The sequence below is a fragment of the Cervus elaphus genome, chromosome 17, assembly GCF_910594005.1.
Source record: "Cervus elaphus chromosome 17, mCerEla1.1, whole genome shotgun sequence".
Classification (NCBI taxonomy): Eukaryota; Metazoa; Chordata; class Mammalia; order Artiodactyla; family Cervidae; genus Cervus; species Cervus elaphus.
Genome location: NC_057831.1, coordinates 43,825,648 through 43,840,659, shown reverse-complemented (window position 1 = coordinate 43,840,659; position 15,012 = coordinate 43,825,648). Strand labels below are relative to the sequence as shown.

General features: G+C 42.6%; 1 protein-coding gene across 2 annotated transcripts in view; it reads left to right on the top strand.

The window, feature by feature from the left end:
* PPARGC1A (PPARG coactivator 1 alpha) overlaps positions 1-15,012 on the top strand; it is a 695,201-nt gene that overhangs the window by 396,072 nt on the left and 284,117 nt on the right. The window lies entirely within an intron of this gene.

The window sequence follows — 15,012 nt, the reverse complement described above, 5'->3', positions numbered from 1 at the left end:
ATTTTTCTGTATATTTTTGAACCCCAATACCCACTAAACTGGATTATATATGAGACCTATGAGGGGCGGTTATGAAAGGTAAAGGCAGAATGAGCAGTCATTTCAAAGTTAGCAAGAAGTACATGTCAGTACTTTAAAAAAATCCAGAAAGGACAGGGTTTTTGTTGTTGTTTGTTTGCTTTTAATTGAAGGATAATTGCTTTATAATATTGTGCTGGTTTCTGCCATACATCAACCTGAATCAGCCATAGGTATATGTATGTCCCTTCCCTCCTGAACCTCCCTCCCACCCCATCCCCCTTCTCTAGGTTCTCAAACTGGGTTTGAACTCCCTTTGCCACACAGCAAGTTCCTACTGGCTATCTATTTTACATATGGTAATGTGTATGTTTTGACGTTACTTTTTCAATCCATCCCTCCCTCTCTTTCCCTCATTGTGTCCACAAGCCTGTTCTCATTGTCTGCATTTCCATTGCTACTCTGAAAATAGGTTCATCAATGCCATCTTTCTAGAGTCCGTATATATGCATTAGTATATGATATTTATTTTTCTCCTTCAGACTTACTTCACTCTGTATAATAGACTCTAGGCTCATCCACCTCATTAAAACTGATTTAAATGTGTTCATTTTTATGGCTGAGTAGTATTCCATTGTGTATGTGTGTGTATATGTGTATATGTGGCACAACTTTATCCATTCATCTAGGACAGGGTTTTATGTAGATGAAATCTGCAAGAAGGAAAGTGTGAAGGGAATTTTGAAGAAGAGTTGTTATAAGAGGATGAGGGGCATGAAAGGGAGGGCAGCTGCTTTGTTTATATGTGTATGCGCATCTTCAGTGGGCTTTGGGTTACATTTTTGGGCAGTCTAGTTCTATGGCATCATCTCCAAATCCTGGCTTCTGCCCTCTGCTCGCTGACAGCTCTAACCAGATCTGATGGTCCTGGTTTGCCAAGTCTTGAGACAGCTCTGATTTTCCTGTCCAAGTCAGGGGGATGAGGGAAGAGTTACACCCTTTCTCGCTTCTGAATTCTTCCCCTCAGCCTGTGGTCCACATCCCATGCAGTGAAACTATTGAAACTACGCATAGACTCACTGCCCCTGATCCCTATACCTCAGCAGGCCCCCTGGTCCTTTTCCCTCAGTCAAGTCTCCAAAGACCATCCAGACACATCAAGACTGAATAATCACTGACCTGTTATGGAGCCAGAACTTCACATTGTAACAGCCCGCTCCCCTCCTTTCCTACGACCACTGAATTATCTTCCCACTTCTTTGTCCTGATGGATTCCTCTGCTACACCTTTATCCCAGAATAAAACCAGCTTCTTTTCTGGTCACAGAGGTCTGTGCATAGCAGTCTTTACTCTTTCTTGCTGGGAGTGGAAGGAGGGTGAGGAGGAGCCGCTTGGGCAGTTGTGGTGTGGGTGCCTGGCCAGCTCCGGAAGTCTGGCCCTCTCCAGAGCCTTGAACACAGATTCCCTGCTGAGGAGCACGTTGATGCCAGCAGACTGCCAGGCAGGCTCCCTGTTTGGAGTACACAGATCCATATCAGCATTATGAAGTTCCATATTAATTTGATTCTAAATAGGGATCCCAACGCTTGTAATGGGGTAGGGCTGGGGAAGCAGTGAACGAGGTCACCAGTAAAAATGAGGGCCTGGGGCCTGGACTTACAGCAGACTTGCAGGTGATTGTCAGATGTGTTAGCAGGCGGGGAAGCTCCACCAGCATCTGCCTACTTTAGTCTTGGTTCCAGCCCAGTGCCCCCTCTCTCCTCTTTCTCATTGAATTTGATGCTTTATGGAAGCTGCAACATCATAAAAATAACACTCTGCTGCATCCTTCACCCCGGGATCTCAAAGCCCTCTACGGACATTAGTATTTATCGCTAGGAATCTGGGATGTCGGTGAAGAAATATTATCCCAATTTTACAGATGATGAACTTGAGATTGGGCAGTTAAGTGACTTGGCAGAAGTCACTCCCTAACTCCTGAGCAGTGGGGCCATGCCCTGGGCCGGGTCCCAGAAAAGTCTTCGGAGCCCTTGGCAGAATGGGAGTATGGGTTTTGTTTAAACCAAAGAAAGCACGGTGTGCCCTGAACCAGCTGGAGGGAGTCAGGACAGGCAGTCCCGTCTCCTCTCACTGACTTTGGATTCCCTCTAGTCAGGCTTGAGGAGTTTGACTCTCATGGCTTGTTTGGTTTTTCACTTCTCGGCCAGCTTTGGCAATTCTATCTGCCAGCTCAGAATCTGTGATTGGAGAGTAGTGGACAGTTTCAGTTACAGAACTTTCAGAAAGTATGAAAAGGGCCCGCATGGGAGAAGGGCATCTAGGATGGTGAAGGAAAAGGGACCCTCTCTCAGAAAGGCAACAAAATCTCTCTCTCAATTTGAAAAGATGGTGGCTGAGAGGAGAATATAATCCAAAGTGAAAGGGTCTCGAACATTCCAGAGAGAGTAGACCATTGATTATAAGGCCCAGAATTCTAAAACTATGGGTATATTTTCTTATTTGAAATTGTTCACGAGAACTAAAGGGTCATTCTAGATTTTTCTTTGTATATGGGAGAACTTCTATATCTGAAAATAAAATACATGGATTTTAAAAAAAGGGCTGAAAAACCTTTATAGGTGAGGCATCCATTTTGAATGTACATGTCTGACTATCTGGGTTGGTGCATATGTGTTCAGTCACTTCAGTTGTGTTTGACTCTTTGCAACATCGTGGACGATAGCCTGCCAGGGTCCTCTGTCCATGGGGATTCTCCAGGTGAGAATACTGGAGGGGGTTTCTATGCCTTCCTCTAGGGGATCTTCCCAACCCAGGGGTTGAACCCACGTCTCCTGCCTTGCAGGTGGATTCTTTATTAATCATAAGCCACCAAGGAAGCCCATTTGGGCTGATACCAGGAGGTGATGCTGAAATTTTATTTCCCAGCACTTAGTGTCTGAAAACAAAAGAGCGGCTGGGCTGGTGCTTCACTAAGCATTTGCTAACCACTTGTGAAGCTCTGGCGATGGGCCCTGGACTGTGTGGCCCCAGGGATACAGAGCTATGGAGGATGGAGCTTCTGCCCTGCCCATGGTGACCCTCAGGATGGATAGGAGAGGCAGACATGCACATGCACAGTTATGGGGTTATGAGATAAGCTGCCCCAGAGAATGGTCCATGAATGATCCATGGTGCTGTGGGAGCATAGAGGAAGAGGGGATTCATGTCAGGGAAATTCTCCTTGCAGATTATATTCTTCCCAAACTAGTCTTGATGAGTCTGGCACATTTTATCTATTAAGAATTCAATGGTGACCACCTGGTTCATTTAATGGATAAACAGAAGCTGTTCTGAAACACTTGATCTAGTTGAATGTTACTCATGTCCTGTGGAATTTTAGGTGTCAAGAGTCTCCTGCAGGCATAAGAAGAGTATCCTTGTCACCTGGAGAGCATCCCCGGTATCATTATGGAAGAGCATTGATATTGCTATCTTGGGTCCAAGTCATGCTATTTCTCTATTTCTTAGATCTTCAGTGTGGAGTTTGCACAGGGCTTTGTTTATTACTGGCATGTAAAGAGATGGTAGGATATATTTTGTGGCATGGTGTGCTTGGCAGGGTCCAGGGTTCCATATGAGAAAACCTTGAGCAGACCTGCTGGAGCCATGAGAACTTCTTTCCATGAAGTGCCTGGAAACGATTATATAGATTGCAAACTCAAGTGCCACATGAATTAATAACTGAGACTCTGGTCTCTCCAGCCTCTGCCTTGGTACTCTGTGAAGGCAGGATGGAGCAAGAGACTTCAAGCAGTTGAGTCAACTTGCTACGAGCCCTTGGAATCCAAGTTCTTGGGCATCCTGATCTCTGTGGCCTTTCTCTTGGGACGGTTGCTCTAAATTGATGTTCGCAAGTGGCATCTAAGACAGGCTTAGAGCTGAAATAAAACCAAAAGAAAGGAGGCAGTTTGTGTCTTCCTGTGGGAGTCATGTCCTTGACCATCTTCTCTTGGTCGAGCCACCTGCCCGTGGCCCAATGTATGATCTTTCTCCCAGTCCTGACTCTTCTTAGAAAAAAGGGAAATATTTCTTGTGTTGAGGACAGTCCTTGGTGCTTGGAGAGAAAGAGGATCTTCATGTTCCTCTGGTGGTTGATGTGAGTGCCAAGGAAGTAGTGATGGGATGGTGGTGGCCATAAACATTTTGCAGTTTTAAGACACCTGTCCAGCCTTCCCTTGGGCCGCGCTTCCCCTGCTCAGTTCGGCCTGCTTGAGTTGTCTGCAAACATGGAATTGAGTCACCAGACAAAACCCAGATCCTGGCCAGCGTGGCTTTCCTTCAGCCTCATGAATCCAACTGTCCTTACCCATTTAAGGCCAAAACAGTGAAAACTGGGTCAGTTTGTAGAGACAGTTTATTGGCACTACATTAGTATGGCGGTTAAGAGTTTGGCTTCTAGAGAGAGGTGGCTCTTGGTTTAATTCCTGTACGATGGTTTGTATATCCTACAAGCCTTTGATCTACCCTTTTTTTCAATTTTTAAGACAAAGGTGTTGATGCCATGAGGATAACCATGAGAGGTGCAGGGATGAAAGTAATAATGTATGTAACATATTTAGCTCTGTGCTTGGTATGTGGTGGGGCTTCCCTGGTGGCTCAGATGATAAAGAATCTGCCTGCAATGCAGGAGACCTGGGTTTTCTCCCTGGATCACGAAGATCCCCTGGAGAAGGGAATGGCTACCCACTCCAGTATTCTTGCCTGGAGAATTCCGTGAGCTAAATATGTTACATACATTATTACTTTCCTCCCTGCACCTTTCATGGTTATTCTCATGGCATCAATACCTTTGTCTTAAAAATGAAGAAAAAGGTAGCTCAAAGGCCTGTAGAATGTGCCAACCATCATACAGAAATTCAACCAAGAGCCACCTCCCTCTAGAAGAGCCTGGCAGGCTATAGTCCATGCGGTCACAGAGAGTCAGACACAACTGAGTGACTAACTCCCTCTCTTTAGTGTGTGGCAGGTGCCTTTATGTCCTCATCTCTAAAATGAGGGTACACTTTATTTGGATCTCACAGGATTTTTGTTAGGATTAGATGGGTTAATTCATGTAAAACCCTGGCGTGTCATGATCACTCCATAAATGTTATTTTTACTAAAATTACTCATTACTATTATTTTTATACATTTATATAAAAATTTCCAAAGAAGACCTCAAGAAACACTGCCCTATTCCTCTCACCTGGCAAAAAGAAGGATTTGACTTGAGAAGTCCAAGTGGCAAGGACATTGTGGTCAGTTGACAATCTGAAAGCGTTCCCTTTTTAAAAAAAAATACTTTTCCTCAACCTAAGAAAGACTTAAATATTAAAATGCAGTGCTTGGGTGCTTTTGTTTTTATAGTGATTTTGTTGTTGTTGTTCCACAAAAATACTTTTAAAAATAGCACAACCCAGTATTAGACAAATGTTTATCCGATTATATAGGCACATCAACCGAGAGAACATAATAAGGGAGAGTTACTAGAAATTCTAAACGTGAAAAACAGGCATATTAAAATGAATGAAAAATTATAGGTGTTACTGCAGTAAGCTGCTTGTAATATTCTTTAATGGCATATATTTCCTGAAACTGTGCTCTGTGGTGGTTTGCCTGCAAAATGAAAGAAAGCCTGTCTTCCAGGTCTGCTTGTGTGGCAGTATGCAGAACCAGCAAATACTTCCAACTTCTGTGCTTGTCTAGCATATCATGGTTTTGTTTGTTTGTTTTTAACTTCCTGGATTTTAGTCAGATGAAGTTCAGTCTTTCTCAATTTGGATCTTCAGCACTCAAAGCCAGTGCTACTGGTAAGCTCGAGTCTGGAAAAAAAAAAAACCAACCAGCTCTGTGGTGAACAGTTACCTTTCTGGAAGGTAGATGCTGAATTCTCTCTGGTGCGGGGTGCCCGAGGCAGGGTTGAAGGTGAGCTTGTGTGTGATGGAGGTGGAGGTGAGGGAGGCGACTCCCAAATTCACTCCTCCTACAATTGAGTCATGAGAGATGGGGCTTTGGAATTGTGGACTCTGAAGAAGCGATCATTTAGGGTCATGGTATGCTAGTTTTTGGTGGCTGCTGGGAGTAACATGGAGAAAAGGGATCACTGTTAGTAGGAGTTGAAAAAAAGCTGGGGACCCCCCAGGGAGGATAAGAGGATGCTGAACCCAGATCGTGAAGGCAGTTGGCATCCTGGCGATATTTGGCTGACATGCTGTGTTGGAAGTTGTCTTGAAGATGCCGTTGTGCTTTTCAGGGACGTGACCCCTGTCAAGAATGTGTGGCAGCCATAGCTGTGCCCTGGATGGGGTGCTGGGGAGGTATGAGCGTGGGTACAGAGTTGAATGCAGCTAGCCCCTTGGAAGAGGAGAAACACCTGGGGCTGTCCTTCCTTTTCACTCTCCCACACCAGAGAACACCTCGGGAGAGACTTGGGGTGCTTGTCAGTAAAACGAATTGCCAAGTATGAAGTTTGAAAACTGCTGGCTGCTTCCTGTCTGAAAGCAGTGCGCCTGGCCTTGCCATGGAGACGGTGCATCCCGAGGTAACACGTGGGTGAGCCTTAAGCCTCCAAGACTGCAATTTCCACCTAAATAAAGGATACTTTCAGTGGATTTGTATCCATACGTTGGATAAATTCTGAGGAGAGTCGTGTAATCCACGAGCCTGGTGAAACCAGCTGCTGTTCCCCTTGGAAAGGTCAGGAAAGCATTGCATTAAAAAGCACATTTTTTGCTCCTGGTAACTCGTTATGCATTTTATTCAGATTTTCCTTCTCAGATAGCTCAACATCAGCATGTTCTCTTTGGTTTTAAAGCAGTGCAGCTTGATTGAAAGAAACATAGAAAAGAGCTTAGGAAAAGATCTTTTGTTGGGGTATTTTGGTAAAACACAATAAAAAAACCACATTCAGTACCATGCCCCTGACCCCACACATACAGAATTATTTTTCCTTCTTCTAACTGGTCAACTGTATCCTAGAAATCCCCAGTCCTTAGCACAGAATCTCACCTGCAGTGTTATCCTTGTCTTCTCAGCTGTACTTTTCACTAGTTGCCCTGAACTCATCCATTTGTTTTCTTTCCCAAATGTATCGTAGATCTCATCAACAGGAGGAAAGGGCTGCAAAAGCAATGTCTTCCCAGAAAGGTGGTGGGGAGAGGGGCCCCTAATTTGGGCTTGTTGGCGAGGGTGTTGGTGGCAGAAGTGACATCGGCATGTCAGGAGAACCTGTTTTCAGGGTCCTCTGCCAGAGAGCATGCAGAGCGCCAATTACAATCAATTTCTCAATAAAATTGTGTTCAACCTTCCCCCAACATAATCTGAGACAGAAATGACCGAGAACTGTAGAGAACTGTCTTACTTTTAAAATTTTATTCTGTACAGTCAATTTTGTTCTTGCAGGTTTATTATCATTATTAGCCTTGGACTATGAGACGCTCAACTCACTGGCCTTCTGAGTCATTGAAAAACAGGCAGAGTCAGTTAGGGAAGTGTGGGGGTGATGGCCCTCACCCACCCCCCAACCCCCCGCCCCGCACCATCGTGGCAATCTCTCTAGGGCAGGGCTTCTCACTGGCAGCCACAGTAAGATGCTGCTGGCCCCTGAGATCCAAAAGTGCAGGAGTTCGCTCTCTGTGGTTCGAGTCACCCGCTTGGAACCTAATGGGCTGTTTATAGCAGATTGCATCCCTTCTCTCCAATCAATCATTCTCCTCTCTCTCCATCTTGAGCTCTCTCATGCACGTGCCTGCACACCCCCTGCCTTCCACTCAGAGCCCATTGCTTTGGGAACCACCAGCCAACCAACCTAATTAAAACACATTTTTCCAATTGCTGGAGCGATTCCCCCAGTGCTCTGCCTTGCCGCCGCCACCACCACGCTGGGCTCGCTCAGTGCCTACCTGCATTTGGCTCCTACACAGGCTCATCTTCTGCAGCAGAATCTGTTCATTTCGTGTTGCTTTGTGTTCTGAGATTGAAAGCGTGCCTCTTTCTCTCAGGAAGCCAGCATCTTCTAAGGAGGAGAAAAGCATGCACACTGCTTTAATGCCGCTCCACCACCTCACCACCAAATTTCCTACCATCTTTACTAGCACTTCAGCCATCATTGAACAATTGCAATGGGCCAGTCCTATGCTAAGTACTTTTTCTTTTTTCATTGTAGGCATTTTAATTTTGTGTCATTGCTTCCCATCCTCTAAGCTGGCTATCCCCATGGCTTTTTTTTTTTAAACTATCTTTATCATTTTTAAGTGTATTATAAATGGTATTAAGTACATTCATGTTGTTGTCCAACCATCACCAGCATCAATATCCAGAACTCTCTTCAGCTTGCAAAACTGAGACTCTATGTCTATCAAACGATGATTGCCCATTCTCCTTTCCTCTAGCTCCTGGTAACCACCATTCTACTTTCTATGAATTTGACTTTTCTAGGTATTGATATCTCATGTAAGTGGAATCATACAGTATTTATCTTTTTGTGACTGGCTTTTTTCATTTAGCATAATGTCTTCTAGGTTCATGCATATTGTAGCATGTGTCAGACTTTCTTTTTAAGACTACATACGATTCCACTGTACCACATTGGAATATACCACAATATACCACATTTGGCTTAATTTTTCATCCGTTGATAGACAGTATAGTTGCTTGCACTTTTTGGCTGTTGTGAATAATACTGTTATGAACTTGAATATAAAATATCCCTTTGAGGTCTTGCTTTCAGTTCTTTTGGGTGTATACTCAGATGTAGAATTACTGGATCATTTGGTAGTTCTATTCTAAACTTTTTGACGATGCTCCATACAGTTTTCCACAGCAGTGGCACCATTTCACATTTTCACCAACAGGGCACAAGGGTTCCCATTTTCCACACCCTGGCCAATACTTATTATTTTCTGCCTTTTTGATAGTGTATGCTTAGTCGCTCCCCAGGCTTCCCCTGTGGTGAAAGAGGTAAAAAATCTGCCTGCAATACAGGAGCCGCAGGGGACACATGTTTGATTCCTGGGTCAGGAAGATGTCCTGGAGAAGGGCATGGAAACCCACTCCAGTATTCTTGTCTGGAGAATCCCATGGTCAGAGGAAGCCTGACAGGCTACAGTCCATAGGACTTCAAAGAGTCCAGTACAACTGAAGCGACTTAGCATGCATGCTTAGTTGCTCAGTCCTGTCTGACTCTTTGCGACCCCATGTGCCTCTGTCCATGGGATTTTTCAGGCAGGAGTGCTGGAGTAGGTTACCATTTCCTTCTCCAGGGGATCTTCCTGACCCAGGCATTGAACCTGTACCTCTTGTGTCTCCTGCAGTGCAGGCAGATTTTTTACAAGGTGGCATCCTAAGTGTTTTATATGCCTCCCAACCACCCTGTGCAGTAGGCAGTATTATTTTCCTCTTAAAGATCAGAAAATTGAATTTATATATTCTCACAAAAAAAGGTAAATATGTGAGGTGATGTGGGAGAGGATCCTTTCATAATGTTAGTGTATGTAAAATCATCTCATGGTACACTTTAAATATCTTATGAATTTATTGGTCAATTATACTTCAATAAAGAAAAAAATATCAGGAAATTGAGGCTTGGAGATGTCAAAACAAATCGTTCAAGGCTACAGAACTGGTTAACTCGAGTCTAGCTGCCTCTAGAGTCTTTCTAAGAAAAATAAGGTCCCTGTTCTGTAAGGTTCCCTTTACTGGCTATATTGACAGCAAATCAGCAAAGAATTGAGGGCTTATCTTTTTCTAGTTAATGGTTAAAGTTGTCATATACTTTCTCAGGGAAACAGAACTCTGCACATTGCATCTGAGCACAAAGAAGACATTCTTCTTTTATTATGCTAAGGAAAACTAAGCTAAACCACAAGGGGGAAATTTATTTTCTATGCCATGATACTTTTCCTAACTGGGAGGGTAAGAACCAACCTGGTGACTCCTCCCAGAGTTGGAAGGAGAATGGCTATTTTCTGTTAGCCTAAGAAGAATATGCATTTATAAATAAAAATTGGTAGCCCGGAGGGTTTTATCTTAGGTCCAAGGTGAAAGACATGGACATAAACATATGGTATTTCATTGCCACTGGTGAAACTTTTGTTTAGCAATCCTATAGCTAAGCTCTAAGTTTGTCACTTTCTAGCTTAACAATCTTAGGAAAATTTATTCACTTCTTTGAAACTCAATTTTTTCATCTATAAAATGGGAATATAAATATGCCACTCATAATAGCTGTCTTCTTCTCCCCAAAGAAAGAGTGAGAGCAAATAAAATCTTTTATGTATGTTAGAAAGTCAAGCTCAGTACCCACCATGACTCCTTTTGGTCCAGACTGACAAGGTGTCTGTCTCCCTGATGACTTTGTCACTATCAGTCCTGGGGACAGCAAACCTCAGCTGAGTTATGATCTGGTACAAGCCACCAATAGAGAAGAAGCAGGAGAGTACGGCACAGATGACCCCTTTGAGTTGGATGCAAACATGAAGACTGGGGCAGAGGGAAATCCAGCGGACAGGTCCAGTCTTGGATTTAGGGTTAACTTAGTGTGTGACTTGGGCATGGCACTGAAGCTCTCCCAGCTAAAGTTCTCTAATCTGCAAAAGAAGAGCTCTGACTTTTCCTAAGAAGTCTATCTAGTTTTCTTCATCTTTCTGTAAGTTAGCATAATTCAGTCTTTTGATCATTTTTATGGCTCTTTTTGTGAACTCTAGACTTCAGTGTAATGAGTCCTGATATATAAAATGCTTAGCACTTTTCTTGGCACTTAATAGTTGTTTAATAAAAATTTTCTCTTTCCTTTCCTTTCTCTCTCCTCTCTTCCTTTCTTCCCTTCCACTTTCACTCTGGAAATGACTAAAGTTCTCAACTGAGGCCTATGGAACCACTTTTATGATGCACATTTGTTTTATTTTCCATCACTATCCATACCTAATTCATAGCTACTTTTTGGATGAAGATGGCTGGTCATATACTCTGAACTCATGAGACAGGTCCCTCATGAGAGTATTTCCCCAAAGGACATGGGAACCTCTTAGAAAACAACTGAAGTTTTATCATCAAAGTGTACATTCTGGAATCACACAGATATGGGCTAGAATCCAAGCTCACCTTCCATGTAGTCATGTAAGTGAAGGATGTTCTAGTGAAGTGTTAAAAAAATCTCAGGTTTTTCTCAGTTTAAGTTCCAGCTCTGTCACTTAATAGCTGCAGGATCTGGGGCAATACTTAACTTCCGTGTTGTACCTTGGCATCTTCATCTGTAAAAAGGGATAGTGATAAAAATTCATAGTGTTGTGAGAATTAAATGTGATAACACAGATGACATATTTAGAGGAATTTAATAAGATTGTACCATACTATCACTAATGCTACTATTACAATTACTATGGTTACTTCTGCAGTTACGACTAATGCTATAATGGCATCATTTACTCATTTCATGACTGTTTCTTGGATACAGACATATCTTGTGAAATACACCTTAAAGTACAATTGCAAGGTGCTGTATACTGACTTCAAGTTCCACAGAGACTCCATTTCTTAGTTTAAATAGGATTTCTCATATTATTAATAAAGTATGTTAATAGTAGCTCATTTACCAGTTGAGTGAGATTATGTTTTTACCATGAGAGTTAAATATGTATGTAAAATGTAAATTATGTAAATTTTTTACTCAGTTGAAAAGATATTTTCAAGCACCCACCACACTACAGTGTAACTTATTTCAGAGCACAAATAAGATTAGTGGCAGTGAGAAGAGAGTCGTATTTAAAAACCCTAAATAGACATATGCAAAAGATAAAGTTGAAAACTCAAGTGGAGTAAACATCTCCAAAAAACTCTCCTTTATCACAAGACATCAGTCTTAGGTTGTTATCTCAGATAAGTTACTGCCTCTAACAAACACATGTTTTAAGTACCCATATAATTTTTTTTAAGGAGGGTATTAAGAAGGGATGTGTTTCATGTCCTCCCAAAGAAACTTCCCCATCTGCAGTCTCAGGAACCAATAATAGTATGCATCTAAAAATGAGCAATTTTTTTCTTCGTAGGATATCTCTTAAAATCACGCTTGTTCAGATTCATATAATTCCTATACCTCAAACAGCTGGTTCTGTCCTCTAATCCTTTCTCTGTTAGAGAATTCAACACTGCTTTGAGCAACACTGGTTAGCTGATGACCCAAATCTTCTTAATCCAGAGCAGCCATAACATGAGGCAGTGACTGGGGGATTTTTTTTCTCATCTACTCCACACATTTTCTTGTTCCCTTTGTGTCTCCATGGTGTTCTGATGACTGAAGCAATGTTACTGAAGCAGCTAGAGATGTGTGGTTGGCTGAGGATGGTGAAGAGTGGGGGGTTGAAGGAGCAGAACTTAGATTTCTTTGGATTCACTTTGGTACATAGTACATCTGGTAATGAGAGTAGCATTGACATGTATACCCTACCATGTGTAAAATAGATAAGTAGTGGAAAGCTGGTGTGTGGCATAAGGAGCCCAGCTCGGTGCTCTGTGATGACCTAGATGGGTATGATGGGGGTAGGGGTGGGGCTCAAGAGGGAGGGAATACATGTACACTCATGGCTGATTCATGTTGTAGAGTAGAAACCAACACAACATTGTAAAGGGATTCTCCTCCAATTAAAAATTTAAAAAATAAATGAAATTGAAAAATGTAAAAGAAAAATCATAGCTGCCATTTACCGAGCTGTTTCCTGTGCCCCTGCTGCTGCTGTGAAGTCGCTTCAGTCGTGTCCGACTCTGTGCGACCCCATAGACGGCAGCCCACCAGGCTCCTCTGTCCCTGGGATTCTCCAGGCAAGAACACTGGAGTGGGTTGCCATTTCCTTCTCCAATGCATGCATGCATGCTCAGTCACTTCAGCTGTGTCCGACTCTGTGCGACCCTATGGACAGCAGCCCACCTGGCTCCTCCATCTACAGGACCCCCAGACAGTTGCTAAGTTTACGCACGTTATCTTATTTAATCTTCACAACTAACCTGAGGCTTTATCTCCATGTTACATATGAGAAAACTGAGGCAGAGGGAACGGAAGCATCTCACAGAATGACCCTTGGTCAATGACAAAAGTGGCTGAGATCAAACTCAGATGTGTCTGACTTTGAAACCTTCATTCTTATTCACTGTAAATATAGTGTTTGGATGGATCTCTGGATCTTCCTGAAATTCCATTTTTAATGGTCTCAGAGATTTAGGACTGATGAACCCCAAGTTACCTTTTTTTTTTTTTCTTGTTGGTGCTTCATCTTTTATATTTTATCTAGGCTGCTTCTAAGGCACTGTGGCAGTGGTTATCAAAGATGGTGCCTAGACATTCAGAAATGTGACTTTACCATTTTCTCTTCTGTTTTGACCTATTCACATATGCCTTATGTCCAGGGCACAACGTAAGATGGATTCCTTAGGTTATTAAAGTAACCCCTTGGGTCCTCTATTTGACATATTCTGAAGGAGAGTTACAAAACCTGGCATTAACCAAACAGAGCATTGGTTGAGTCTCTTGTTATCAGAGAACTTCCCATTCTCAGAGAATGAGAAATCCTTCTGGATCAAATATATATGTATATGGCTGCACAACAGGAGAGTTTCTTGGGAGTTACTTCTATAAATTTATAAATCTGGATGTTTGCTTGCCACATTATCTAAAATGACACCAAAGAAGAGTTTTAAAGAGGATATGGAGAAAGTGAGGCTTGGGTACAACAGGGCAAAAAAAAAAAAAAAAAAAAGGGAGCACAAGAGATGTAGATTATCTCCAGGGACAATTCTGTGGGATCTGATTCTCCTTAGGAGGCTCTGCCACTCCTTCAAACTCAGCTTCTCACAAACACTTCATTTACTCATTCACTTACTCCTCTATTCATTCTTCCTTTTGTCCATGATAAGAACAAGTCAAACTGACACCCATTCCTGATTTACATGACTGTCAATGATGACAATAATAATTACAAGCTTCAGAACCTCAGAATCGTTTATAACCTCCAACAAAGTCCCATATCCAAATCTTGCCCCTTGTTTTTCTATGATGCCCTTTCTCTTCATTTGATTTATTATTATCCCCCCCGTAGACTACTGTTATTTTCTTCTGTTGAGTCTCAAGGCCTCCAGTTTTCAATTCTTTGTGCACATCACTGTTGAGAGCAGCTGTCCCAGTTGATACATTCTCCCCGTTCTTTCCTGCTCTGAGCCTTGAGTGCTTTCTGCCCTCTCTGCAGGTTTCAGAGCCCACTCTACAACCTGGCCTCCCATAGGAGGCCAAAGCTACTCCCTTACCTGCATGTCCCTTGCTTCAGTTGCTCTTTGACTCAAACTTGTTGGTTAAGCCATACTGTTTCCCAGCCCCTCTTCTTTACTAACAATTAACCAAGCATTGATTGTGTGCCTACTATATGCCAAATACACTCATGCTTATGCTGCAGGTTTAGAACTTAAGAATGCAAACTCTGCAACAAATAACACACAAAGGGATTCCCATAAGGATAACAGCTGACCTATCAATAGAAACCCTCCAGGCCAGAAGGGAATGGCAGGACGTCCTGAAAGTAATGAAAGAGAATAACCTACAACCTAGATTACTGTATCCAGCAAGGATCTCATTCAGATATGAAGGAGAACTCAAAAGCTTTACAGATAAGCAAAAGCTGAGAGAATTCAGCACCACCAAACCAGCTCTTCAACAAATGCTAAAGGATCTTCTCTAGACAGGAAATGCAGAAAGGTTGTATAAACGTGAACCCAAAACAACAAAGTAAATGGCAACGGGACCACACCTATCAATAATTACCTTAAATGTAAATGGGTTGAATGCCCCAACCAAAAGACAAAGATTGGCTGAATGGATACAAAAACAAGACCCCCATATATGCGGTCTACAAGAGACCCACCTCAAAACAAGAGACACATACAGACTAAAAGTGAAGGGCTGGAAAAAAATATTTCATGCAAATGGAGACCAAAAGA